Here is a 25,300-nt window from a genome sequence, read left to right as displayed (position 1 = left end):
TACATTTCTTGTGTAATAAATTGTTTCAGCTGAGTTCAATGCCTTGATTAGCTCATGAACCAACATAAATTTTGATTCTGGTTTTGGCTCCTCTCCAGAAGATGTCTAAGGAGAAATATTTTCAGTTCTGTGGCTAACAGAGAATCATGTTGATTCCTGAATAAATTTCCCATGTAGCTGAACTTATATAGCTGATTGGTTGAATTTAATTCATAATGATACCTTCCCAATGAAAGGTCTGAGTCTTCCTTTGAAGTTATAAAAGTGTAAAATTGATCCATGCTTGAAATCTAATGAAGTAAAATCCATCAAGCAGATGTCTTAGTGAGCGCCCTCTTCACTTACGTTTCCCAGAAAGCAGAACCTGAAACAAAAGCTTAAGTGCAAGTGTTTTACTGGAGATTGGGGGTTGGGGCTGGGGGTGGGAAGCCAAGGTGTGGGAGGAGAGGCCAGGTGGGCAAAGCAGAGAAGGTAGGGAAACTAGTCTGTGGGTAGTGGAGCAGGCCTCTGCTCTGGTGATTGGTTGCCAAATTCCACGGAAAGCCTAAGAAGCTGTATGAAATATGGGACAGAACCTATTGTCAAGGGAAAGAAAAGGGAATGCATTTGCCCATTGGCTCCCAGCCACCATGGGCCCAAGTTTCTCCCACAGAATGTTAACTCTCCTGCACTTTGGGATTGTGCATGCATGAATACCAAGTGTGTTGTTGGGATACCTGCCTCTGTGTCGGCGGAGAAGGCTGGAATGAAAAGAGACAGGCACTGAGGTGAAGCAAGGCCCTCAGACTGCACACTGCATGCAACTGAGCAGAACCCACACAAAACGATAAGAGATTGGTGGGGCCAAGAGGGTATGAAGTGATGCACTAGAAGTATCTAAAGCAAAACTGGATACTTGCGACTATTCAACATTTATTTATAGTTCTCCCTGTTCTAAGAAAGGCATAAGGCTGTTTGCACACCTACCATTTGTGCAGCACTGTGCTGAGACTCTCTTCTAAACCTGGTCAGAAAATTGCAGCAACTTCTCAGGGAGGTCTTGACTGTTGCCTTTATCAACAGTGTGGGGATGGTATCAGTAAAAGGCTCAGCGTAGATCTGATTTGTTTGATGGTTGCTACTGTTACTTTCTCTCAAGAAAAACTCCTCCCACCAACTTTAATTATTAGTCATTGACTATTGCCTCCCCGCTACTCATTGCCAGAGCATCTCATAAGTTTCTACCAGCTTCGACACCACTGCGCTTCTTCCCTTCTGACCTCTCAACGTTTTTTCTTGCCCGTGCCTGAAAAAGAATTTGTTAGCATTTTCCACTCCTGTCAAACACATAACTTTTAAATGGTTTATGAGCTTCTTGAGTTTAAAAAGGCGAGATTTGGGGTAGGCAAATATTACTTAAACAAGACACACAAAGCACTAACCATAATAAAATAGATAGATAAACTGGAATGTATTAAAAATTAAGGACTTGCATTTACCAAAAAGATACCACTCAGGATAAAACAACAAGCCACAGACTGGGAGAAGATATTCACAATACATATATCTGACAAAGGACTCGTTTCCAGAATTTATCAAGAAATCCCAAAAACCAATAACACAAGCAATCCAATTAAGAATCAGCAAAATACTTAAACAGACATTTTAAAAAGAAGATACCCAAATGGCCAAAACCATTATTTATCAGGGAAATGCAAATTAAAACCACAATGAGATACTATTACATAGTTGACAGAGCGGTTAAAAAGCAAAAAGACAGTCAATACCCAGGGCTGGCAAGAATTAAGAACAACTGGAACTCTCATTTATTGCCTGTGGGAAGGCAAATTGTCACAAATTCTTTGGAAAATTGTCTGTAGTGTCTTCTAAAACTAAATATATGTCTACTCTACCATCTAGTAATTCTACTTCCCTAGAGAAATGAGTGCTTATGTCCACCATAAAACATGCCCAAGAACGTTTATAGCAGCCTTATTCGTAATAGTCCTAAAGGGAAAAAATACCCAAATGTCCATTACTGGGAGAATGGATGAATAAGTCTAGATATATTCACACGATGGAATGCTACACAGCAATATAAAAGAATAAGCTACTATACACAACATGGAGAATTTCACAATTAATGTAGAATAAAAGAAGACATTTAAAAAGTACAAATTTATTACCATTTGCATAAAGTTTAGGAACATGCAAAACTAGTCTATGGTGATAGACATCAGAATAAGTGGTTATCCCAGGGAGTAGGGAAGATGCTTATTGCCTGGAAAGGAGCAGAACGGTGCCTTCTAAGGTACGGGAAACATCTTATATCTGGATCTGGGATATAGTTACGTTAATGGTGATTATACTACAAAAATTCACTGAGCTGTATGCTTAAGATTGCACATTTTATATTTGTATATTATAGCTCAATGAAAATAAGGGTCAAGGCTGAGAAAAAAAAGTTGACGTCTCCCTACCCTTCCACCAGGATAGGCTTCAGGACTTCATTGTCAAGTGAGAAAGGAAATAGCACCATGACGAGATTGGAAATTATTGAATAAGACATACACTGAAATTATTGAGTACGACATAACCTGGTCTGAAGATTTTAAATCTTTACTAATTAGCCATGTAATCCTGCAGAGTAACCTATTTAGGTCTCAGTTTCCCAATCTGTAAGTGACTGATTGCTGAGGATACCTGTGTCCTCTCCAATCACAAGATCCTAGTGACTACCTTCCCATCCAAGGCCATTATGAAGATACGCGTCCTGTGTTGGTTCTGCTCTGCTGAATGATGCTGAGGAGCACAGAGCCCCAAGGCGAAGCCTGGAGAGAGCTTGGAAGTCTGCACATTCTTTTTAGAGCTCTACCATGGCTCTAGATTGTGTAATGGCCAACTCTGCTGTGAACCTGGCAATAGGTTGCTGTAGTTCCTGCGCCACCACCAGAGGGATCATGAGTATTCTTTCAGGGCCTCACTGGAAACCTGCTCCCAATAGTGCAGTGAAGTGGTGACTGATGCACTTTAGGGGTTAACTTAAGCTGGGTTTGAAACCCCACTCTAACACTTACTGCCTCTGAGACCTTAGACAGGTTACATCAGCCCCCAAACCTTAATTTTCTCTAACATAGGATAAGTCACCACTAGTTCAGAGTTGTTTTAGGCAGGTGTCCCCACCCACTGGGCCGCAGACTGGTACCGGTCCATGGTCTGTAAGGAACCGTCTGCACAGCAGGAGGTGAGGGGTGGGCCAGCAAGTGAAGCTTCACCTGTATTTGCAGCCGCTCCCCAGCATTAGCATCACCACTTCAGCTCCACCTCAGATCATTGGACATTAGATTGTCATAGGAGCAAAGGTCCCTGGTGCCAAAAAGGTTGGGGACCACTGGTATTAAGGATTAAATGAGATAAAGTATGTCAGAGCCCTTAGTAGAGCCTCTCTCACAGCCAGTACTCAGTAAATGCAGCCGTTATTCTTAGTGTAGTCAGTACTTGCTGTCCCCACCATCAATCCCCCAAGTTTCAGTTGATATCATGTTTAGTTATAAAATAGCAGAAAAGAAACTTGGAAATGATCTTGTCATCACCAAGAATTCGTTAAGGCCCTTTTGGGTTGCAAACAATAGATGCCGAAATGCTAGCTTAAGCAAAAAGGGTAATTTATCGAGAGGATGCAGGAGGAGCTTATGCAATCATGGGAAACGCTAAACAACAAGACTGCAGAGTGGCAGAAATCAGGACCACCCTGTGGGCAGCAGGGTTTGCAGATCCTCTCTTGGTCATCATTAATGTGATTCATCTCTAATGTCTCCCAGTACAGGGACTCAACATATCACTCAACGTCTAATACAGCATCCTTACCCAACCTGGCCAAAACAGAGGTCTGGGTTTAAAAGATAAAACAAAAAACTTACTCCTCCCACAATCTTCCCCATTTCAGGAAATTGTACTATCAGCTACCCAGTCATTCAGGTAGAAACATAGACAGCAGTCTTTCTTTTCTTTACTATACTCTCCATATCAACAAATCCTATTGATTTCACCTCCAAACTCCTCTTCCAACCCCCTGCACTTTAACCTTATTCCCATCACCTTCCCCCTGGTCACTGAAGTCAGTTCCTAAGAAGTCCCCTTATTTCCATGCTTGCTCTTATGTAATCCAGTCTCTATCCTAATCTTTAGATCACTCAGCCAGAGTGACCTTTGAAACCACAAATTGGGTCATGTACTCTATACACAAAATCTTCCATTGGCTCCTTGTTGCTCTTAGAAATAAAATCCAAATGCATCGCCATGGCCTATAAGGCCTTACATAACTTGATCTATTTGTCTAAACTCATCTCTATTTTACTCACTCCCTATTTATTATGCTTCAGGCCATACTGGTCTTCTGTTTCTGCCTAGAATGATCTTCCCTAGATTTTCTATCTGATTAACTTCTCTTTACTATCTCCCTAGAGATGCTTTTCTACCACCCAACTTAAAGTAACTGCTCTTACTCAGACACTCCTCATCACTTCACCAGTTTTAAATTTTCACCATTACATAGGATCTAATGTTTTCTTATCTATCTGTTGGTCGTCTATATCTCCCAGTAGAATGCAAGCTCTAAGAAGATAACATCTTTGTCAGTCTTGTTCAACAGAGACTAGAACAGTGCCTGTGTAGGCATGACTGAGTGATGGAATGAATGAGCAAATGTGTTAAATTGGTTGTGAAATATTAAATGCCAGAAAGGATCTGATTGCCCCAGCTTGGAAGATACAGTCTCTACCCCTGAACCATTCACCTCTGGCCAAGGTCCCAGGGTCTCTGAGCATAGGCGTGGCCATCTGGAGGCCTCTTGCTATGTACCTTTGCTGCCCTAACAGCCATCCTAAGAGGGCTTAGTCCTCATTTTATGGCTGTAGACACTGAGGCCCAGCGTGAACAAGGGGCATTCTCAGTTATTGAATCCTGTCATTTTCTATTAGCAGAATGTGATTCATCTGTTCTTGTTTGAACATCTCTACATCTTTGTCTTTTAAAAGCAATGGTGTTAACTACATGTTGATAAATATTTTCCTTCATCTACTCCTACTCTTTTTTTAACATTAGTGTTGCAATTCTCATTTCCTCCTACAAGAATGAAATATGACCCAGATTTCCCAGATTTTCATTATTGAACAAGATGTTGCAGCTTTCCCACATTAGTTTCAGTCCACCACCACCCCACTTGGCACTTCTGATTTCTTTTTAAATGATGATAGTGCCTTGCTGTTCATTTGGTCACAAAAATCTTTTGATAGCTATCTGATTTATTTTGTTTGGTTTTGTTTTAATTAAGGCCCAGCATTAGTTGGCAAATTCTGAAAATAGGGTCTCATTTTAGTTTCTTCTTCTAATTAAATAGCATCTTTAGAATGTGATCATTTAATAGTGAAATATGTGACTATTCAGTAGTGATAAGAATTTAAATTTGGTTTTAGCTAGTTAGAATTCACATACAGCTTTCAGTCTCACATTCCTGTCGACAAATTATTCTCTATCTGAACTCTATCCAAAGAAATAAATACCATAACATATGCTTTCTAAGAATAAAATAAAAAAGTGTTAATAAATTTGATATAGTATCTGTATAGCATATGAGACAAGGTATTAAGTAAGATAATTCAGTTTTATTTCCTAGTCTTATCTCTCAGTGTTCTATGAGTTTTTCGGTAGGGAGATAGAGTTAGAGATAAGAGATTTAGATATAGAAGTGATTCTTACAGATTTTAATTTTTTATGTATTCACTTGTATGATAATAAAACTTTAATATAGCAACTCCAGCTTTTTCTGATTAGCGTTTGCATGTTATTTTTTTCCCCCATTCTTTGACTTAAAAACTTATATATGACTTTATTTAAAGTGAGTAGATTTTTGGTGCCATATAGTTGGGCATTGCTTTTTTAACCAATCCGATAATCTTTGTCTTTTAAGTCATTTGTTTAGATAATTTACATTTAATGTAATTAGTGTTATGGTTGGCCTAAAGTCTACTATGTATCTAGTTGTTTTCTGTTTGTTCCATCTGCTTTTTTTTTTCTTTTTTACACCTGCTTTTAGAATAATTGAGCTTTTTTTTTTATTCCACTTTACCTTAACTTTTGGTTTCATTTAATATCTTTTTAAAATTTTTACTATTTGCCCTAGAGTTTACAACATACATATAATATATACCTTTAATTAACTAGTGTATCTTCATGTATGTGATAGAAATGTAATATAATTAGATTCTGTATCTTGGTATGATCACCTTTAACTAGCTAAGCATTGAAACAGTCTTTCAGTTTCCATACTTATATTTTTCTTAATATTTATAATTATAATAATAAATAACAATTAGGAGCATTTACTGTGTCCTAGACACTATTTTGAGAACTTTCACATTTATTGACTCATTTTATTCTTAAACAACTCAGTGTGGGTAGGTCCTATTTATTTATCTCCATTTTATAGATGAGAAAGATGAAGGAAGTCAAATAACTCACCCCAGGTTGCAAGGCAGTAAGTGGCAATACTGCTTTTATTTTAGGAAAAAAAACAGCATAAGATTTAATCTATAAAACACGGGAGCAGAATAAAGCCTTCTTATTTGCTCAAATTTTCATGCAAGAAAAGGAGGAAAAGCTGTTTTCAGGACAGATAGTAGTGATGACCCACAGAAAAACGACCATGTGCGGAAAAACCAGCATTCCGTTAGTGCTGTAAGTGAGCAAGTGTGCTCGCTCGAACTGTACTGGTTTCGTAATTTGTATCTAATTTGAACATTTGTGTGTGTATTTTAAAATAATTTTATAAGAGCTTTACAGGAGCAAGTAGTTATACTCAGTTCTACATTCATGCATATTTAAATAACATTAAAATAGAAATGATTTAAGTCAATACTAGAGTCCTTGAGAATTTTCCCCTGTATACATACATGGTCTATGGACCCTTCGGGTCAAAGACGCACTGGCCTCCAGAATGTGATGGCATTGTGTCAGGTTCCCTGATACTGCTGAAGTATAGATGAGTAGTTCGAATGCTTATCTACTTTATATATTTTTATGTATTTATGTATTTATTTAATGCCTACAGCACCTGGCATTCTTAGGTGATCTCCCACCCAAGTACTAACCAGGTTCAACCATGCTTAGCTTCCGAGATCAGACAAGATCAGGCGCGTTCAGGGTGGTATGGTCGTAGACTGCTTATCTACTATAAATTGTAAGCTTCATGCAAAAATTCTTGAAAAGAATGTTCAGTTACTTATATCTGCCCGTTTTTTGTTGAGAGAACTTTATTTTACTGTTTTCAGGCATATGTAGAGTCCTACAAAGAGGCTTCTGGAGGCCTCTGGTTCCAGCCTGGATCTATATAGCAAGTGACCCACTATCTTTCCGAGGCTCACCTTTTCTATCAAATGGAGATGGGGCTTACCCTACAGGGTTATTATGATATTGAATGTGATCATATAAATTAAATATTTGTTGTAGAGTAGGTACCCAAATGATAACATTATTACTGCTGTTGCTTAGAGCAATCTCGCATCTTCTCTGTTATGAACCGCAAGTCCTAAAGATGTTTGCATTAGAGGGACCAGTACTGGTGCTGTTGAGAGCCATATGCATTTTTGATATAACCCAGAGAAACCAGCTTTTATAAAGGCACTACACTTAGGTTCGGGTGATGTTTTGGTTTCTGCTACAGACTGAATGCATATGTCTCCCCAAAATTCGTATGATGAAACCTAATTCCCAATGCAATGGTATTTGTTGATGAGGACTTTGGGATGTGTTTAGTGTGGAGCCCTTATAAGTGGGATTACTGCTCTTATAAAAGACTCCAGTGAGCTCTTTCACTCCTCTGTCCTGTGAAGACACAGGGGAAAAAAACAGCCCTCTATGAACCAGGAAGCAGACTCTCACTGGACACCAAGTCTACCAGCATCTGGATCTTGGACTTTCCAATCTCCAGAACTGTGAGAAAAAATTTTCTGTTGTTTATAAGCCACCCAGTCTGCCATACTTTGTTATGGCAGCACAAACTAACTAAGACTTTTTCTATTCCTTTTTAAATTGGGTAACTCTTTCAAGGGCATCTCCGACTGTGTTTAATTTGAGTATTTGTTAAAGTAAGGGAGAATCTACTCCATGTAAAAATTGAGGCATTAGCACAGAATAAAGTTTAAAATCAATAAGCCCAAGTCAGACCTCAGGGAGCATGCATGGTACTTGGCTTGCTTGACGTTGCCCTCATTGCTGTCTCCAGCCTAACAACATTATTTTTAATTAGTTGAACATTGACATGGTGCTACTACCCTACCATCAGCAACATCTATGACACTTACATAAAATTAGTCTATTTACAGCTAGGAGTAAAAGTCAGCTAAGCTAAGAAAGCATGTAAAATATCTCACAGCATTGAAGGCAAGGTATTTACTAAATTAATTAATTTTAGTATTTTTATTCTCTTGTAAGCTGTCAAGAGGATAATCGCAGTTTGAAACCACAATATTAATGTTAGGCACTCTGCCACTGAACAATAAAATAGACTTTGTAATACAACTACGTAAATTAACAAGGCTCTTCTGGTGTATGCTGGACCTTTGGGATTTGACTAAAGCTTTCAAACCAGATTGACTTTGGTGGAATATTGAGCAGGTAAAATTTCTTTCAAGTTGTTCCACTTCTATTTGCACTCACTTTGTTCCACATTTTGGGGGAAGTTCTCACCTCAGACTATCAGTTTTTCCCCTATCCATTCTTTCTATAAAATGTTTTCAGGATAAAAGAATGATAGCCAAGTGATTTTCACAGAATATTAGGATTTTTTTTTATTGTAACTACTTTTAGTGGCAAGCTTTCTGAAAATGTGTTACATACTTCTTTGTCTTACTAAATAGTATACATAAATGGAAAAAATGGAGTTTTCTCATCAACTCAAAGAATTAGAAACTGTTCTCTCTCTTTCTATCAGAATGATTAGATCCATAGTGATAAATGTTTTAGAATGCACAGACAAGGTCACACTTAATTTGGCCTTTCTGTGCCTCCATCTGTAGAAAATCCTAGCACTTCTTAGCATTTCTCCTCTACGTTACTTTTTTGTTGTTGTTGTTGTTAATTCTACCCATCCAGACTGTTCAGTGGTTATCAGCTTTGGCTTGGTTAGCACTTCTGCACCCTCTAGGAGGTAAAGGAAAGGCATCGATTGTATGTAACTCTCACCATTCCAGGGCTAAGGATCTGTATTCTGATTATTCTTTTTCTGAGAATAGGCTCACTCTTCCTCCTTTCCTCTGAAGTGACAGAGGCTGCATCTTCTCATCTTAAAGACCTGGCAGAGCCCATGCTGAGTCAATCAGTGTCTGCAGAACCTTTACACTGAAATCCTTTCTTGCAAAATTGGATGCCCCACCAGGGTGGCTGCTGCAGTGAGAGGGTGCCAGTTCTGCAGAGCCGTGCAAGTTCAGGTTCAGGCCCTTCAAACATAATAAAGGGACACTACAAGTAGCACCAAGCTTTTATCACGAAGTTCTCTTGAAGAGAGTTTAGAAACGAGGGGAAAAAAATGTAGAAGAGTTTTCACTCTAAAGAAAGAAAATGAAGAAGGAATTTAGAGTATTTTTGGTGGATGCATCAGAGTGTAATGGAAAGAGACAGGATCTGACTTTTTCAAGTCCTAGCTTTGCATCTTCTCTGTATGGCTAGTCTTATAGTTACCTATGTGGCCAGTTAAAAGCAGAAAGTGGTAGTGGGAAAGATTTACAGTTAGATACATATTTTTTAACTTACTGCATAAAAAGATGCTTCAGTGTTGGAATGAATCTTGTCATGGTTGGTAATTTCTTTATGCCATTTATCTTTTCCTGGAGATATTTAGAGCATCATAAATACCTGTTCAGAGTATATTTATGTACAAATTAGAGGCCACTATGGGTCAAATGTCCTCTGTGTATCATACGACTTTATTACATGCCACTATTCCTCCCTTTATTATGATTTAATGTTTAATGATGTATGTGAAATAAATTATTTTAAAATTTAAAAATTTGTAATAAAATATGAACTTTACATACAAATAAGTATGTATTAAGTAAATGAAACATTAAGGAAAAAGAAGCATTAACATCTATTTGTTTATTATCTTCAAAGATATGTTCAAAGTCAGATGAGATTTACTAAGGACTAATTAAACCTTTTGCCTAGTATAATTATTTTTAAATGGAAAAGAACTATTTGATCCCAAAATATGCCATCAGAGAAAGCCAGAAGTGTTCCCAGGTGACGTGGCATTACATTTCAACAAATGGCCCTCCACTTTCTTGACTCAGAAAGTTAGTATTGTCAATATTCCAAAAATGGCTCAATCTCTTTAGACCAGGGGTCCCTGACCCCTGGGCCGCAGACCAATACTGGTCTGGTCTGTGGCTTGTTAGGAACTGGCTGCACAGCAGGAAGTGAGCGGCAGGTGAGCAAACAAAGCTTCATCTTCATCTGCAGCCACTCCCCAGAGTTAGCATCACCACCCCAGCTCCACCTCAGATTATCAGGCATTAGATTCTCATAGTAGCACTGGTCCCCAGTGCCAAAAAAGGTTGGAGAACGCTGCTTTAGACCACATGCATACTTATAAGAGCCTGATAAACCAGAAGGCCATTTCACTAACCTGCAGTGAAAAATAGAACCACCAAAGCAACTAGGTATTCACAAGCTCTGGCCAGCTCTTCATGTAGGGAGATTAACATGGCAGGCCAGAGATAATCCCAATTGCTTGGTGATCATAGAACCAGAGAAAGAGCTATGTGTGTTTAATGGCTTAGTGTTATGGCTACTGTATTCATTTTCTAAGGCTGCCATGACAATGTACCATAAACTAGGTGGCTTAAAAAACAGAAATATATTGTCTTACAGTTCTGGAAGCTATGTCAAGGTGTCAGCAAGATTGCTTTCTTCTCAGGGTTGTGAGAGATAATCTGTTCCATACCACTCACTTAGCTTCTGGTGGTTTGCTGGCAATCTTGGACATTCCTAGGCTTGAAGGAGTATCATCCCAATATCTCCCTTCATCTTCACATGACATGGAGTGTATCTGCATGTGTATGTCTCTAAGTTTCCCCTTTCCCTAAGAACACCAGTCACGTTGGATTCAGGCCCACCCTAATAACCTAATTTCATCTTGACTACCTCTCTAAAAGTTCTATCTTCCAAATAAGGTCACCTTCTGAGGTGCTAGGGGTTAGAACACCAACATATATTTTGGGTGATACACAGTTTAACCCATCATAACTGTTGTGTATCCTTTTCCATATTTGGGGACACTTATAGGAGACCCCCGACCCTACACAGTGCTGAGAGGGACAATCAACCCCTTGTTAATTCCTTTGGGGCATGCTGTCGACCTCATTTTGAAAGCAGCATCTTCAGATATGTTCAAGGTTATATCCAGGGCTCCATATTGGGGGTACATTTTAGTTATGTGTATTATATCCAGGCTATTAGGTAACTTTCCACAATTTAATCTTTAAAAGAACTCCCGATTTTTAACTTTTGGGGGTTGTGGCCTTGCTTTTATCCTTGTATAATTAATTTAAACAATCCTATTCTATGAAACATTTAGGTGACTTTCAATGTCTCACTATGGTAACTCTACTTCAGCAATAATAGCTAACATGTATGGAATGCTCACTCTGTTCTAGGTACTTACTACTCATAAATATTCTACATGTACTAACTCATTTATAATTCTCATGACAAGATAAAAGACCCATTCAATATCATACTCATTTTTTTACAGATGAAGAAACTGAGACCCAGAGGGGTTCAGTGTGATAGAAGCAAGATTTACACTCAAGTAGTTTAGCTCCAGAGTCCTTGTGCTTGAGCACTGAGTTATACCATCTCCCTGCTTCTTTGCTGTATGATCTTAGGCAGACCATTAAGTTAAGCCAATATGTGAAAATAGGGATATAACAGGACCTACCTGGTAAGATTGTTTGGTCTTGGAACAATAACTGCCATGTAGTAAGGGCTCAATAAGTGTTAGCAAAAACAACTCCTTCCTCTCCATATATCTCCCCCGCCCCAAGTGGAGAAAGTGGAATACAAACACAGGCAGTCTGACTCCAGGGTATTCTTAACCATTGCATGAGAATTAGCCTGATAGTCAAGTCAATGAGAGTTGCTGTTAATAAAAATTCGCCTCATTTCTTTACATTATCGTCCTTCCTTCCTTCCTTCCTTCCCTCCTTTTCGTTGGAAGAAGTATTTCTTCACTGGCCTAAAATAACACTGTGTTTGGATCCTCTCTCCTGCTGACTTCCTGGACCCATCACTATCCTTCTTACTTCTGAATCTTCAAACCTTCCCTCTCCCCCGGCTCCTTCCTCTCAATCTGCAAGCTTGCTCAAGTTTCTCCATCTTAAAAACAGGTGAAAACTTTTGAAGCCATGCTCCTCTGGCAACTTCCCATCTTTTTTCTTCTTTTCACTATTAAGGCTCTTTGAATAGTAGGCTGTTTTCTTCTGCTTTCTCGTCTCACTTCAACTTGCTGCAATCCTGGCTCCATCCTCTGCCTATGGAAACCGACTTTGCTTTCTGCCAGCTAAGATGGACACTGCTCAGTCCAGATCTTGTCCCTGCCTCAGCCTTCACACAGGTGACTCCTCTCTACTTCTTGAAATGGATTTCTTCCTGGGCTTCTGTCAGGCTCTTTTTTCTTGATTTTCTCTTCTCTAGCTACTCCTCACCTTCATTCTTATCTTCTCTGCTTCCATTCTTCCCTTCAACATCAGTCTTCCCAGAGTCTATCCTTAGCCAGCGCTCAACTCTCTGTTCCTAATATCAAATTCTGAGTTCGGATTTCACATAATCCTGACAACTTCCATGTCTGTCTCTTAGGCCCAGACCTGTTTCATAAGGCCCAGATCTTTAGAGGGAACTTACATGTTTATTCCTTATATGTTTATTAGACATCGCCACGTGAATATTCCAAAGGCATAGCAAACAAAAACATGTTCAAAGTGTAGCGTTTCTCATCTTTATTCCTGTGAATCAGCTGTTCCCCCAAATTCAACGAGAACCTGGGAGCCCCCGAACTCTTCTTTCTTCTACTGCCCCTATTCTAAGCCATGTGGATTTTTCTGAGGGTTCTTCCTCCTCGACATCCTTTGACATCCTTCTTTTCTTCCCCTGCTTCTGTCATAAACTCGGCCCAGGCCCACACCTTTTCTCCTTTGGGTTATTACAGCAGCCCCTGAATGTCGCTCTCCTCTCTTCATTCTCTGTCACCCTGTAGTTCGGCTTCCACGTCATTGAAAAACTAATATTGCCCTTCTTAAAAATAACTTTAAAACATAAAACAAGATATATGCTTATGGTATTTTTCTTTTTGCTATTTTTCTTTTTGCTATTTTTTTTTAAACCTTGGAAAATGCTTTGGAAACATAACAAAGAAAATGAGTTTTTAATCATTTTAAAACTCAGGTATTACGATTATAAACATATGGATGCATTTTCTTTCAGTTTTTTTTTAAGCATATATAATTTTTCTAATCATCACTGGGATCACATCCCATTTTATTACTCGATTTCTTCACACAACACATAGTTCATTAAAAATTAGTTTAAAATATCATTAAAAATAAGTTTAAAATATTACTTTAATGGCCAAAGTGTAGTCTAGAAAATGAAACAAGTGAGCCATAATTTAACCTGCCTCAATTGTGGAGCTTTTAGATTATGTCCATTTTTTTAAAATCATTTTAATTAACACTAAGTGAAAAACTTTGTGCTTGAATCTGTTAGTTTTACCTCTTATTATTTCCTTGGAATCAGTTGCTGAAAGTGAAATTATTGGGTTAAAGAATATGAGTATTTTTGAGGTTTTTGATATGTTTTACCCAATTGTTCTCCAGAAAAGAGGGAACAAATTATTCTGTCTGTAATGCATGTCTCATTCACATATGCCAGAATTGAATATCCACATTTAAATGATGTATTTTCTGATTCAGTAATTGAAAAATAAAACCTTGGTATTTCCTAAATAAAGTTGAATCTGTATTTATATGTTTGTTAATGATAGCCATTTGTTGTTTTGTAAATAGTCTATTCATGTTCTTAGTTTGGTTTTTATATTAAGTTTTAGTTATTCTATTATTATTATTATTATTATTATTATTAATTTTGCTTGAATGAGCAGTCATTCTAAAATGTAAACCTTCCTTAAAAGCCCTTCATTGTTCCCTATAACTCTCAGGGTAAAGTTGAAATCCCCTAGGTTGGCACACAATGCCTCCTATTATTTTGCCCTTGACTGTCTGCCCTTTCTGCACCAAGATGCACACAATACACCACAGGCTATTCTGAACTATTTCCAGTTCTTAAAATAATGTATTTGTTCTTTATGCCTCATGTCTTTTCAACATGCTCTTTTTTTCAACCCAAATAACCATTCTCTACCTGCCTCCTCTTTTGCCTAGCAAACTCCCATTCACCTTCAGATTCATTCGGGAGTTACCTCTCCTGGGTGTGAACTGCTCTTCACCTCTTGGTCTGAATTGTGTGTCCCTCTTTTGTGCTGTTATAGCATCTGGGAAAGCCTCTCTCAAAGCTCTCACCACACTATATTGTCTTTCCTATTCACAAAGAGGGCAAGTCTTTTATTTCTGCTTCCCCAGGGCCCAACACTAGCAGATAGGAACTACTCCATAAAGGTTGAAGAAATAGAGAGTAGAATGGATGAAACTGTTATCTCCATCTAAAAAGGCTGTATTTGTTCAGGAAGTTTATTCCAATTTGAATTTTTTATTCGAATATTATAATAATGTGTTTTAGCCTTTTGTCTGTCTGAGTAGGTAGAGTTATAGTATTTTCTAATCTATTAAAGCCTTTATATAGAGAATGTATGGTTACCATATATGTACTGTCTATACTTCCCTCACGAAGTTGTAGAAAAAAATTTTGGTGTGGATTTTTCTTCAAAATTTATTTACTATTAAACACAAAGAATTGGAAATTACAAGTTCTTGTGTTCAGTTATCACAGCATTTAATTTCTTAGCTTAATTCTAAGCAGAACACAGAGAATGGCAGGATGATAGGATGATGGCTAGATGGTTAGATGGAAAACATGTCTAAAGTTTATTTGTTGAGTAGAGAACACGTTCACTTGGAAAAGATAAATTTATCCATTGTCTTAGTTCATCCAGGCTGTTGTAACAAAATGCCATAAACTAGGTAGCTTATAAACAACAAATATTTATTTCTCACATTTCAGGAGGCTGGAAAGTCTGAGAATATGGCATGAACAGATTTGGTATCTGGTGAGAGCCTGCTACTTGACAAACAGCCATCTTCTCTCTGCAGCTTTACATGGCAGAAGGAGACTAGGGAGCTCTATGGGATCTTTTTTATTATAGGATCCTAATATCATCATGAGGGCTCCACTCTCATGACCTAAGCACCTCCAAAAGGCCCTACCTCCTAATACCACAACACTGGGCATTAGCTTATAACATATGAATTTTGGAGGGACACAAATAATCAGATCATAACATTCTATTATCTAAGAATGCTTCTATGTCATTTCAGCAACCAGTTCAATTAAATTACATACTAAAATAAAAAATAATAAAGAAACTTCTAAAAGGGACATTGACAAAATTTTGCTGTGCATTTGGGGTAAAAACAAAACAAAACAATCAACTCTAAAGAATCTGTCAAAAGAATAGCATGATAAGAATATCCCCAAACCAATTAATATTAGGAAGCTAAGATTCACTTTTAAAACACATTTGTTGTGGGGGAAATTGAAATAATAATTACATGCCCATAATTTACTTGATGAGTTTGCTTAATGATTTGGAGACCAGCCAATCTCTCAAGTAGAGAGCCGGCCAAGTTTGTCAATGCCCACAGCCTCACCTCTTAGTAGCTTTCCAAGCACTACCCTTTTATCTCCTCCTCCCTATAGAACAGGAAACTGGCATTATACCAGTTGCCTGATGGACTAATCACGATTTAGTGTAATAAGTTTTCTGATGGGGCAGTTTCAAGAGTATTTGCATTTTAAGCCTTTTAATTCCAGTTTTGGAGTATAAGAAATTTTAGGCATCAATAAACAGCTAGAAAGATATGAGCTATTATCGCTGGTTGCTGAATACTGTGTCTGCTCATTCATACCTCTGTGTCTTCGCAAGTGCCAGTCCGTCTGCCTAAAATACCATTCAACACTTCAAATTCCCTCCACGTTCGCTAGCGATTCTTCATGGCTAAAGAATGTATGCCACTGTATGAGTAGGGTTTCTTCTTAGGCATGCATAGAGCACAGTAAGTCTACATCTCAGGGCCAGGTATATCCTTAAAAGGCATTGATAAAAAGAGTCCTAGCAAAGTAAGGCTACAGAATTGCAGAACATTTCTGGTTATGAATTCAAAAGTTGTTTGGCTTTTGTTTCTTTTTTGAGGTTTTAAAAAGGCTAAAGAGTTTTTATTATTGTTGTTTTAGTTGATTTTTAAAAATCTGTTATTGACTTTTAAAATTTTTATTTTGCAATTACAGTTGACATACAATATTATATTAGTTTCAGGTGTACAATGCGGCGATTAGACATTTATAAAATTTACGAAGTGATCACCCTAATAAATCTGCTATCCATCTGACATCATGCGTAGTTATAATAATATTACTACATTCTCCATGCTATACTCTACATCCCCATGACTATTAAGAAATGCAAATTGCCAGTTACAAAAATAATCATGGGAAAAGTTTTTTTCTAAGTAAATAAGACCTCATCTATGGTGGAAAATATAGAAAAAATAGCATTCAATTTTTGTCTTTTTTTAGTTATTAAGAAAAAGACACTGACTATCATTTGATTTCCTTCTTAACTCTAAGGTTTTCATCAAAGCACTGCAATGCCTGGAGGGGGAAATTCCTGAAGCTTGTGGTACCTGATTTTAATTCACTGGCTCTGTAGACAGCCTCTGTGCCTGTCACTGGGCCCAGGTGTTACTCCAGAGCAGCCTCATTTCACACCACACATTTCTCAGCCTAATGAAGACCCGCTCATTCCTTCTCCTCATTTTTCCTCACCTCTTCCCTTTCTCCCACCTTTCTTGCTTTCATTTAAGAAGCAAAAATAACACCAATGAAAAGACTGGTTAATTATATTTAGTGTCATTTGGTTCAGCTGGATTCAGCTTTTTTTACTCTATTATTGAGTTTTTAAGACATAAATAAAAGACCTCCTAGAAACACACTGATTAAATTTCTCCTAATTTTATCATGAAAGGTCTCCTTGTGCTCTTCCATCCTTTTCTAGACCTCAGGAAGCCAACATTCACTTTGCCTGAACATTTAGCTCTTTTGGCTCATGAACTTTGGCACCCTGTTAGATGCAGGGTGTAACTGGGCCACAGTTACTGGGCAGAGCTTTGTGGGCCAGTCCTGGTCGAACTTTCTCTTATGTTTTAGGTTGGGGATTATGAGGAAATAGTGTATCAGTTTTACCATTCCTCATGAGTTTTAATCAGGATTCCAAATTCCATTCAGAAATTTCATAATTTTCTTCAATGCACAGTTGTCCTTTGAGCAACATGGGTTTGAACTGCACAGGTCCACTTACAAGTGAATTTTTTTCAATAAATGTACAGTCAGCCCTCCATATCCCCAGTGTTTCAGATCCACAGATTCAACTGAACGTGGATTGTAAACAGTTTTCCATCTGTGTTTGAAAAACCATGGATGCGGAGGGCCAAGTATATGCATTGTTCTACACCATTTTATATAAGGGGCTTAAGCATCCACGGGTTTTGGTATTCACAGGGGCCCTGGAACCAATCTCTTGCTGATACCAAGGGATGGCTCTAGTTAACTTTGGGGGAAGTCAAAAGTTATACATGGATATTTGACTGTGTGGGAGAGGGATGTGTCACTGCTCCTATTCACCAGCTTGTTCAAGGGTCAACTATAATTTTACTAAATCCTATCATCTTGATCTTGCTTCTATATTTCCTCATACTTAGCTGACTGGATAAGATATAATTCTCTCAGGCTTCTACCTTCAATGTTTTAGTTATACATCTTTGGCTAATGCCTATTAACTGGACAGCACCATATTAATACTCCTATAATGTTTCATTTCCCTCTACACCTTCCCTGGATTTGTGAGATATATATTTTTCCCATTTGGGTTTTTACTTAATTATTTTAGGTATAACAATTTACTAATATTTAAGATTGTTCTGGAACAGTAATGCATAAAAAATTTAAGGGAGACTATGAATAATATGAGAGAGGGAGAAAGAGTTACATGCTGCAGTTTCATTTGTCACTGAACAGAACAATAAACCAACAACAGACAGAGTGGCCTCCTGTAAGCTTTGTTCCAATTTTCTATATTTTCTCTTTCTCATCATTTATCATCTCAGCACTGATATACCATGTTTACTGCACAAGCTATCATGATTGTTATTTCCATCTACGAAATTGGAATTTCTTTCCTCATTTGCATTAGTTCTGACTCTCTATGCTTTTCCTGAATATTTTGCATGATGGATGGATAAAATTCTATACTAAGGTACAGGCTAAGACATTGTAGAAAGAGAACTAAGGATGCAGTGAGGAGGAAGTGTTCTTTTTTCCACAACGCTCAGAGGTAGCTGGCAGTCCATGGTGGGTCAGCAGCTGTGCTACACAGGGTCATCCAGGGATCTCAGCAGCGAGCCCTGCCATGCTCCATACCATAGCTCTGCTTCCGACTCCAAGGTGGCTGACTATTCCAGTGTACTCCATTTCCCAGCCTAAGGGAAGGAAATGAGGACCAGGTTGCTTTAAAAATGAGATTGAGAGGTTGTATGCATCACTTCCACTTGCATTTTATGGGCCCTAATTTAGTCACATGACTGTATTTAGCTGCAAAGAAGATTGGGAAATGTAGTTCCTAGATGAGTAGCCATGTTCCCAGTTCTTCAGTGTTAGAATCCTAATTATCCAGTAGCTAGAAAAACTTACCAATACACAAGTATTTGTTGAGCATCTCTTAAAGTGGTCTTTCTCTAATTTGACCCAGAGATCACCTACATCAGAATCATCTGGGCCCCATCCAGAACCACTCACTTCGAACCTCCATGTTGGTGACTTGGGGACTGGCATTGTTAATAGCTCTTTTCTCCCAAGTGGTTCTTACATTTCCAGAGAATTTTTCAAAGCCCAAAGCAAGTATCAAATAACTATTATTCCTCAAAATGTGACCTTGGACCACTAGTATCACATCACTTAGAATGGTTGTGTAAAATTTAGAGTGCCAAAATCCATCCTTGGAACTAGTGTAGAGATCAAGATCTATTTATATTTTTAGATATACATTTTATTAAGCATTATATGTTATCATTAGACACAATTACACTCAGAACTAGTGGTTCAGTAGGGTTCTAGGTTGTATATATGTATGTATGTATGTATGTCCTGGTGAAGTTAAAGAAATTAAGACCTGTTCTCTATTAGAGAACCAATAAGTATTTGAAAAAGCAAGGCAAATACATATTATTGATTAATAAATAGACACTATAACATAGCATATAATCAAATATTATCTGATTCTAGAAGAAGTAAGAGAAAAATTCATGATGTCGAATCAGTTTTTCTTGAGGATGAGTGTCTCGAGATGAATCTTAAAGAGTGGGTATTTAATACTTTTTCACAGCCAAAATTCATGAAGATTGCAATGGCATATTGTTTTTCGCAAATAAACTACAGTAAAGAATAACTTCATCAGCTCTTTAGAGTCAGAGTTCCAGGGATACAGTAACCAGGAACAGCTAGCACCGAAGTGATGTAGGCTGTAGATGCCACGTAGTTGCCAGCTCTCTCCACCTAATGATTCACTCAGCCTCTCTCAGGGCACCAGCCCCGCATCACTCATGACTCAGGCTCACACTATTACTCCCTCAGCAAAATTGCAGTTGCTCACGTCATAGAGCTTCAGGGCCATTCAGGAAGAGCCCTAACTCAAATGTCAGTTTCTCCTTTACCAAGTGTCTGCTGCAGCAGTATCTATGGATTCTGATCTATTAAATTTTATTAAAATTAGTTATTTTTCTTCCCTTTACCAATTTTAAAGTCCACGTATGCAAATCCAGCCCTTCTAGCCATTTGTGACTTTTTCTCTCCCTCTGGGCCACTTTAAGTGATGGCTGCTCTGCCAGGACTCAATATCCTTACCATGGCAGAGTGGCCATCACTCTAGTGGTAGGAACTTGCACGTGCCAGGGACTGGAGTGTGGAAGGGAAGCACTTAAGAGCCTTTTGACTAAATATTCCAACATTTGTTATAAAAAATTAATACACATTTCTTTCACACTTTAGTTATAAAGAAGCAACTCTGATTAATACAACATTATAATCAAGTAGAGAAGAATTCTAACCTCTCAGTTAACCAGGCCAACAGGAAACCAAAGTGTTCCAACTATAACCAGAGTATTGTGTTGATGGCAACCCATCATCAAGGTTGTCGAGTACTGAGGACAGAGAGACAAAGTGAGCTTGGTGAAGACCACACCTGCATATCAGGAGGGAAATCAGAAAACCAGGGTTCTTGTCCCTGACCCCTGACTTCCTGTGGTTAAACCACCTTTCCTCTGAGCCAAGGCCAAAATCTGAGTCAGTACAAACTGGTACGTCCGAACTTCTTATTTAAATTATTAAAATACTTTTGTATTTTGCCTAATAGTCTTCGCCCAAGCCCTTTGCAAGGCCTCTTTGGCTGCTTTCCTAGAACTTGCTCGATTTCCCTGTGATCCAGTCACTAAAAGCTTACTTCCTGCCCTTCTGATTGATCAGTGCCCACGGAGAAAAATCCCTGAGTAAGTAGTTTGAGCATCATCCTGCTCTGGGCTTAAGATTTCTTAGCTCTGAAATGAAGGTTTAGATTATATAATGCCTAAGGTCCCTTCTAACTCTAAAATCCTGAAGTTTTATTTTTTATGTTTAATATTTAGAGGAAAAAAACAGGCTCGACTTAGAGCCATAACTCTGGCTTTGCATCTGAAATTGGCTCTTGGGAAAGGGTGGTAAGCTCTGTTTGCATTGAAGGCCAGGAAGAGCCTCAGAGCAGTCCTCTGCCAAGTTGATCTGTAGGCTTTGGCCCATCAATAACTCTCAGTGTAAGATTACTTATGGTGCCGTCATTGAATCATAAAGATGGATGGCTCCTCCGGGGCTCTAGCTCAGTGGTCCACAAAGCAGGTTTTGGTTTCATGGTGTAATTTAGAAAGTAAACACAAACATTTTCAATAGATGAAGATAGAGGACTTCTTTGCAGAGAAACCAAAATGTTAAGACTGCATCATTTTCTCCTAACACATCTAACACATCTGTGTGACCTATTTTGAGTTATCAGTAACCACAAGGCTAGAGCAGTAACCTAAGTTGCATGTTGGCTCTTTAAGTGGTTTCTTTTTGATAAGCATATTCAAATCATTAGGGCAAATGTGAATTATTTGCTCTATAATACACATTTTAAATTTTCTTTTATTCAATTAAAAATTTTAATTGAAAATTTCAAGATTTTAGTAGACTCTGGGAAAAAGGAAGTGAACGAGACAGAAATGGCCCCAGGCCTCATGGTTCTTCCAGTATATTTGACACTCAGTGAAAGAAAGTTATCATTAAAATTGATAATAAAGCCAATTAGTTTGGTGGTTAATGGTGCAAACGCTGGAGGATTGCTACTTATTAACAGTGTGACCTTGGTCAAATTAGTTACTTAACCTCTCTCAGCTTTAGTCTCTTTATATGGAAAGTGGGGGCAATAATATTTACCTTACAAGTCTGCTAATCGAATAAAAAGCGATGCTTTTTAAAGCCTTCGGAATAATATCTTGTGTGTAGTAAGTATTAATACATGGTATCTCTAATTATTAATAAATTAGCATCACTAATAAGAATAGACAGAAAAGTAATAAAACAAGAGGAAAATGTTTAGCTCAGTTCTATCCCCTAAGTTCCTTTTGGAGCATGGGCTAATCAAAGCTGTTTGAAAGCTGTTACATCACATCTGGGTTTTCTCTCCTCTCTCTTTCTCATTAAATAATTTAAATGTTCCTTCTTACTTATTTAGGAGCCATGCCATCTTTCTGAGCCACCAAAACTCTTATTCTTTGAATATATTGTTTGAGGAATAGATAAAAAGCCTATAGCTGCTCAGGTATCAGTTGGGAGGTTTGTTTAAAACACACATTTCCAGAGAGCAACTCCAAAAATCTGTGTTTGTGACAAACAACAAAAAAAGGGATTCTCACACATAGAGTAACTATGGACACAAGTTTGAGAAACTCTGCTCTTGAGAGCTGCCCTTGCAAACCTGTGCCTAAAATAAAGGCAGATGCCATAAGTTGGATATATGTTCAGTGCTGGTATTAGCCAGAATATATCTGTTAAAATATCAAGCTAATCCCTTAGCACCATTCCCAATTAGCTATTTCCTGGAGTCCTTGGGTTTTCCACTTTGCCTCTTTCATTCCCTCCCACGCCAAGCCTCAGATGCTTGACCTTCCCCAGGAAGCTCCCAAGCAATGAGTAACTAAAGAACCTGTTATAGCATAGGCCTCTACGATAGGGAAGTGACTGAGGTCTGTCTAGAACTGGAACTGGACTGATTGATAAACAGTTTTAACATTGCCCTTGAAAAGAAATGATTATAGGAGGGAAATGACAGCTCTGTTTCTGGATGAAACACACACACACACACACACACACACACACACACACACACACACACCATACCATACCACACATATCCATGCTTGTGTGCCCATAGACCTTCCCAAGGCATCTATAGCTTGATAACCACTTTACTCAGAATCTTTCAGTATAATTAATACCCAGCTTCTTTATTGAAGGGAAGAAAGAACAGAATAATAAAGGCTGTCGACTCACTGGTTATGATGAATGAACTTCTCTGGTCTATTATTTAACAAGAAACTACAGCCTTTTGGCAGTAGAAGTAATTCTCCAAGGCTCCATTGGAACCAACAGAAAGCCCGTCAAAATACAGCTCTGTGGGGAGAGAATGCCTTCTTAGTTCTTTACTTTGTTTATTGGATCCCTGGGGATGCCTGCTATTTTATTTATAGTCTCCTAGCCTGAATAATTCATCTTTCCTATGTTCATCTGTCTATGTCCCCATAGACAAAGGTCTTTTTAACAGTTAAGGGTTGTTACAAAACAACCTTTGGTGTTCTGGTATGCCAATTTTTTGTTCGAAGAATTAGAAGTATTCCTAACATTTTTCTGTTCCCTTTCTTAAAAAATTATTTTCATGGGATGGCACTTAAGTGATTCTATGTCTTTAAATGTTCCCTTGAACAACATCAGTTCTGACTTCTCCAATTTAGATTCATTGATCAGCTCACCTGTACTGCCAAGTCCTGGTTGTTACAGCCCTGCCCAGAGTTCATTTGGCTAAGAGTTTCATCGCCCCTGGAATTGTCCGTGAACTTTCAGAGCTCTGTTGAGAGTAAAGAGCATTTTATTGGGAGTACTAAGGCCTGGTTCTGCTTCTAGTTCTACCACTGACCAGCATTGTGACCTTGACCAAGACTCTTAATCACTCTGTGCTATTCATCAATGAAGATGATGATAACAACCACTAATATCTGCTGAGTTCTTATCATTGCCAGGCATATTCACATCTCTTTACAAGGACTATATCATTAAGCAATCCTTTGAGCAGTTACTATTCATCAGCTGCAATATCTCATTGAATTCTCACAACAGCTCTGAGAAGGAGCTATTGTTATTATTCCCATTTTGCAGAAAAGAAGACTGGGAGTTACAAAATCTAACTTTCTATAGCAAGGCTCTCCTATAGAAAATGAACCCAGTACAATGTGATAACCAAGCCAAAGTTTATAATTACATATATACCATATCGCCCCAATCTAGCTTGTCTTAGAGGACAAATAGAACTTAGACAAGTAGAGAAGGGTGTGAACAGTAGTTTAACCAAAGCCCTGGAGGCAGAGAAGTTTAGACCAGTGGCTTCCAGCAGGGGACAATTCTTCCCTCCTCAGGAGACATTTGACAGTATCTGAAGACATTTTTTTATTGTCATGATTAGGGGATGCTACTTACATTTAGTTGATAGAAGCCATGGCTGGCGCTAAACATAGGACAACCCAACACAACAAAAACTTATCTGGCTCCAAATATCCGTATTGCCAAGGCTGAGAAACCTCTTGCTCTAGAGCAAGATGATTCTTTTCGTGGTTTCCAAAGAAGGAGGAAACTGGGAACTCATCTGGTGTTGTCTGGTTGCTAAAGTACCCATATCTGTCCATCAGGAAATGTAGAACTCAAACTGCCAGGAAGCGGCCTGCAGTGAGAATCAACTGATCCCCTTACCAACAAACAAGACTTTTATTAATCAAGTTTAATGCAAAGATGGCTTGAATGGAAAGATCTTCTATGTGAGTTCTCATATTTACCAAGAAAATTTAGCATCTTTTCAAAGGGAGAAAATAGTCCCTTGCTGCACATTAGAATCATCTGGGACAGTTTTTTAAATACTAGTGTTCGGGTCTCATCCCAAGGGATTCTGGTCAATGCAGTCTGACGTGGCCTAGGTAGTTCCAAGGCACAGACAAGATTGAGAGTCATTTGCTGTATTAGATCAAGGTGAGCAGTTGGTAAATAAAGCTTGGATGAAAAAGCACCATTAGATAATAATTTACCATTAAAAACTAAGCATCCAGTAGAGGGGATTTTAAAATATTTGTAACAACCTTCCAAAGATGAATTACCTGAATGTAATCATGAGGAAACAGCAGACAAATGAAAATTGAAGGACATTCTATAAAACATCTGGTTTATATACTTCAAAAATGCCAATGTTAAAGACCGAAGAATATTCCAAACTAAAAAGAGACCAAAGAAACATGATAACTGAATTCAATACGCGATGTGAATTTTCTTTTGCTATAAAGGATACTAATGAAATGATTGGCAGAACCTGAAAGTGGTTTGTAGATTATTGTGTCAATGTTAATTTCTTGATTTTGATTACTATACAGTGGTTATGTAAGAAAATGTCCTTGTTTTTATTAGATATACACAGAAGTTTTCAAAGTAAAAGGACATCTTATCTGCAACTTTTCTCAAATGATTCAGAAATTGTGTGTGTATGTGTGTAGGATGGGAGGGATTAAAGGATGAAGCAAAGGTGATAAAGTGTTAACATTTGGGGAATCTAGGTAAAGGGTATTTGGGAATTTTTTTGTACTTTATTCTTGCAACTTTTCTGTAA

At 38.0% G+C, this 25,300-nt stretch overlaps 1 protein-coding gene and 1 pseudogene across 3 annotated transcripts in view; one reads left to right on the top strand and one right to left on the bottom strand.

Moving 5' to 3' along the window:
- RCAN2 (regulator of calcineurin 2) overlaps positions 1–25,300 on the top strand; it is a 229,708-nt gene that overhangs the window by 158,234 nt on the left and 46,174 nt on the right. The window lies entirely within an intron of this gene.
- On the bottom strand, positions 7,079–7,197 carry LOC118606736 (annotated as a pseudogene).

This window comes from Rousettus aegyptiacus, unplaced genomic scaffold (assembly GCF_014176215.1).
Source record: "Rousettus aegyptiacus isolate mRouAeg1 unplaced genomic scaffold, mRouAeg1.p scaffold_m13_p_1, whole genome shotgun sequence".
NCBI classification, from domain to species: Eukaryota; Metazoa; Chordata; class Mammalia; order Chiroptera; family Pteropodidae; genus Rousettus; species Rousettus aegyptiacus.
The sequence above is the reverse complement of the archived record's forward strand: the minus strand, read 5'-3'. Positions and strand labels throughout refer to the sequence as shown.